Here is a 5,386-nt window from a genome sequence, read left to right as displayed (position 1 = left end):
AGTGGTAAGCTCATTTTTAAGAAAAAAATATTCCCGTAAGGAATTCTACAAACCAGAAGGGCAGTATTTGATGAGAACCAATAGAAGCTTGCCAAAGCAATATCTTTGGTAAAAAGACAGTACAGACCAGGTCATAATTAAGGAAGTGAATGGGTACTAGAAACAGAACATAAAGCTGATATGAAAGCATATGTTAGTGATAGAAAACTTAGACTATCCAAACATCTTCTGAAGTTCTTTCTCCAAGAGCAAAGCTGCTGACAAATTCTCAACTTTTCTCAATGATTTCATTTTTCAAAAGTTAAAAGAAGCAACGAGGGAAATTTTATCCTAGATTTGAGTTTTACCATAGGAAGGAACTGCTTCATGAAGTAGAAATGAGAGGAATCGATCAGGGAGGAAATGTCTACCCTGTGTTTGAATTCATGTGCAATATTCACTTGGGATATTGGAACTTGGTTTGATCTCATTATTGTTTTCCCTTTAGAATGTTGGAGGGAGGGATTGGAATTCCAATCAAGGAGTTTGAATCAACTCAGAATGAAAAATCTAACTTAGTCAGCAGATGGCGTTCTACTGTCCCTCTGTCACAAAAGCACAGAAACCTTAAATTTTATCACATTTTATTTTAATTATTTCCAATCTATAATATATTTCATAGATATTATATTATTTTGAAAGGCAACTCAAAATCTTCAAATGCCATAGCTGCTGCCCTAAAATGTCACAAATTTCACATTTGGGCTTTAAAAAATAGCTTGTCCTTTCTGAAATACCGCTAATTTCCAAGATTTGATCTACTGAATAAAATTAAGTATTAGAATACAGATATTAATTGTTTTGGAAGGAAAGTGTTTTTGTTTGAGATTTTTTCTTAGTTTTGTTCTTTGTTTGCTTTTGTCAAGAAAACCCATTTAGCCAAATCAGTAGCAAAAAGAAATCAGAGAAGAATTGGAGATTATGTGTACCAGACAACACAGAGCAAATGAATTCTCTCATTGGAAGCCAGGTAAAGGGAGGGGAGGAAGGAGGGAGAGGGAGAGGGACAGAGAGAGAAACAGAGAGACACAGATAGAGAGATAGAGAGAGACAGAAACACAGAGACAGAGACAGAGTCACAGAGAGACAAAGACAGGGACACAGAGAGACAGAGACAGACAGACAGAGACAAAGACAGAGATACAGAGAGGCCCACAAGTCTACAATGATCCTGATGGTTAATCTAGACCAATTTAGACTAGTTTTAGTGTCTAAGCAAAGAGATCATTAAATACAAGAGATCTAAGTCTATTAAGTCAGTAACTAGATTAAGTTATGATATTATAAGTTATAATGTTATAATGTATGTGTTTACTGGTGTACATATGAATTACTACAGATTTGAGTATGTTGGTTTTTATTTTGCTATTAGATTTATTTGACTATATTTTATGTCATTTCCATGATATAGCAATATCTGTGTTAAAATATGAACAATAAGATGATTAAAATTTAGATCTGCTCCTACACCACATGCAATTCTCTTTTTGTACCATTCCCCTGTACCCACATTGATTTAGTTACCCAGTACATGTTGTTTCAATTTTATTATACATAGAATAAAACAAAAGGAAAAGAGGCAAGATCTCCTCCCCCTGGAGGGACATAATTATTGCTAACAAGATAACACTTCATCCTCTTCTGGTCCTAAAATTCTATGATTCTATGAGAGGTGAAAGAAAGCAGGGAACTTGTAAGGTGGGAGGCAGATAGTAGAGCAGCATGGATGGAATAAGTAGAGTAGGCTCAAAGATGAGAAAGGGTCCAACAGCAGAAGAGAATAGCAGGACCTCAAGAATATAACAGCTCCTAATTTTGCAAGAAGCTCCCAGATTTATCCAGGATACTGTCTTCTCTAGAAACACATACATATACTCACACATACATTTTCCCAATATTGATTCACAATTTAATAAAGTATTAAATTATTAAATTATAATAATAAATATATAATAATATAATATATATTATACATAATATAATATATGATTATATATAATTATATTGTATATTATCTATAATATTGTGAATTATATATAATGAATAAATTATGAATAAATAAATTATTATTAAAATTAATTAATTAATGGTACTTTAGTGATTAATTGATTCACAATTAATAAGTACTCTACAAATGTACCTTAAGATTTAAAAAGCCTGTTATATACATTCTTATTTGACAGTCATAGAAATTCTGGGAGATAGGTATTATCCCCATTTTATGGGTGAGAAAACTAAAAGAGAATGATTTGCCCATAACTCTAAGATCTGAATTCAGGTTTTCCTGACTATAAGTCCAGAACTGTAGCTTTGCCATAGTTCTCTGGAAGAATTTCAGGCAAAAAAAGTATCATAAAATATCCTTAAAAAATTATAACTTTAATCAAATGCACTACATATGTCAGCATAGACTTAAAGAATTTTAATCAATGGAGCATTAAAATCCAAGAAACAAACATTTGGTGAAATGAAATTTAAAATAATAATAAAGACAAAAATGGCTCCTATGTCTGATAGTCTCTCCTGTCCTCTTCATATTCTGCTCTTTTGCCAACATTTCAATAAAGAGAAATGGAGAAGAGGAAAGATATTAACAGCTCATATTTATATAATAATTTGCAGTTTTCAAAGTGATATAGGAATTAGTGCCTCCATTTTATAAATGAAAAAAATGCTTAAGGAGTTAAGTAACATAGCCAGTAAGTAGAAGAAAGAACCAAGGACTCTAGCAAAAAGGAGTTCATAGGAGAAAGTATTAGAATGGGAAAAAGATAAGAAAAAACAGGCAATTGGAAAAAGGAAGAGGGTTTTGAATGATGATTAGGTGCTGTCCTGGGGAGATCCTCTTTCTGCTTTCTTTATCCTTGACTCTTCTTGGGAAACAGTGTGATGAAGAACTCCTTGATTGACTGTAAGTTGAAGGCAGACTATCTTTTGCTTCTTTATGTACCCCTAATACAATCCAGGTACATGATAGGTATTTAATAAATACTGATTGATTTATTGATTGATTGAAAGGCAGCGAACTTACAGCATGGTACATTAAAAAGAACCTTGATTCCAGAGTCAGAAGACCTGATTCAAATTCTGTCTCTGATGCTCCCTACTTATAAAAAGACATCAGGTAAGTCACATGGAAGCATGGGCTTCAGTTTCCTCATTTTTTAACATGAGGAGGTGGAATTAGATGATCTCTACAATCTCTTCCAGGTCTGCATCTATGATCCTAAAGCCTGTGTTTCAAATTGCAGCTCTACCATCTGAAATTGACAGCCCTAGAGTTTTACAAGGCTCACTTGTGGCAGATAATTCTATTCTGAACACTCCCCTTCTTCCTGCCTAAAAATTCAACCATTTCCTTTTATATAAATTTCCACATGCCATGCTTGTACTTCCTATTTGTCACTGGGTCCCTCAGGTTCCACTTTCAGACAGTCCCTGCCTGTGACATCATAGATGGCAACCCAATCTGACACTGCCAAGGGACCCTCTCTTTAAAATCTGTCATCTTCTGTTCCTTAAGCCATTGTGCTGAAGTGACAATTTGGTTTAAACAACTTTATATATATATATATATATATATATATATATATATATATATATATATATATATATATATCATGGCTTCCCTCTAGGATCAGTCTCCTGACTTGGATTCATACTGAGTCCCCAAAGGAATTGTTACTATTTTGGGTTCTAAAAATAATCCTATGGATGGTGATTCATAACAATGGAATTCAAGAACCCCTACCTGTGTGCTTTCCCTTAACAATCAGACTCAATTGGATCTTTAGGAAAGACATTTGTTCAAATGCCATTAATAATTTCTTACAAACTATTTTCCCAACCACAAATATACACAAAGTCTGTATATAAGGGAGAGGTGCAATTAGAGCACAAATTTTGTGGACAACAGCAGTGAGACATTTGTATAGGGAACACACTGGAACATCAGGGCTTCTCTGTGGGATGGGGGAATCAATGTTGATGATAGTCCAGTAATTCCTGTTTTTCTGGGCACAGAGTCACTTGTTATCACAAACACATCTCAAGGGAAAAAACTATGACATCTGAGCAATGATACAGCTGAGCCAACAGCTTGAATTATTCTAAATTTTTAGATGGAATAGAAACGGCAAAGTCAACAGAGAAGGGAATAGAGCCAAGAAGCCATAATCAGAATCTCAGGAGAGTGAGTCAGATCACTTAAGCCAATCAACGAGCATTTATTAGTTATATACTTTGTGTTGGGTTTTGTCTTAGAGTACTAGTAATACTCTTTGCTGATGATATGATGGTATACTTAGAGAACCCCAGAGATTCTACTAAAAAGTTATTAGAAACAATCCACACCTTTAGCAAGTTGCAGGATACAAAATAAACCCACATAAGTCATCAGCATTCTTATATATCACTAACAAAACCCAACAGTTAGAGTTACAAAGAGAAATTCCATTTAAAGTAACTACTGATTGTATAAAATATTTAGGAATCTATTTGCCAAGGAAAAATCAGAAACTTTATGAGCAAAACTAGAGTATTAGTGATATAAAGGAAGTCAAAACAAGGGGAGAAGAGGAAGGAAAAGGGGATGAGATATGGAGAGTAGGGAAGTATCAGATAGGATCTAGAAATTAAGTGAGCACAGAAGCACCTTTATTCACCAAGTGTATTTACAGAGCACCCAGCAGCAGTACTAGCAGGGAAACAAGAGGATTAATCACAGTCATAATTTGGGGGGACCTCAGAAGCCATAGTCCAAACTATGCCTAACAGTAATACCAAATGACAGTCTACCATAAACAAATCGGGGAGAAATATTTACCTATCGGATGTATGGATAAGGGGATGAGTTTACAAGCAAACAAGAGATAGAGAATATAATGGATATTTTTGGTTACATAAAATTAAAAAATTTCCCAAAAACAAAACCAAATGCAGCTAAAATTAGGAAGAAATCAACAAACCAGAGACAGAGGGAATTTTACATTGTTTCTTTGATAAAGGTCTCATTTCTCAAATATACAGAGAAATTTGTAAAAATGAATCATTCCTCAATTGATAAATCATCAAAGGATAAACAGGCAATTTTCAAAAGAAGAAATCTAAGTTACCAATACTTACATGGAGAAAATGATCTAGATTATTAATAATTAGAGAACTACAAATTTAAAAATTCTGAGGGACAATTTCACATCTGTCATGTGGTTAATAAGGCAAAAGAGGAAAATGACAAATGCTGAAGGGAATGTGGGAAAATAGGAACCCTAAGGCACTGTTGGTAGAATTGTGAGCTGATTCAACCATTCTGGAAAACAATTTGGAACTACACCCAAAAGCTTTCAAA

The sequence above is a fragment of the Sarcophilus harrisii genome, chromosome 3 (assembly GCF_902635505.1).
Source record: "Sarcophilus harrisii chromosome 3, mSarHar1.11, whole genome shotgun sequence".
Lineage (NCBI taxonomy): Eukaryota > Metazoa > Chordata > Mammalia > Dasyuromorphia > Dasyuridae > Sarcophilus > Sarcophilus harrisii.
Note: the sequence above shows the minus strand (reverse complement) of the source record.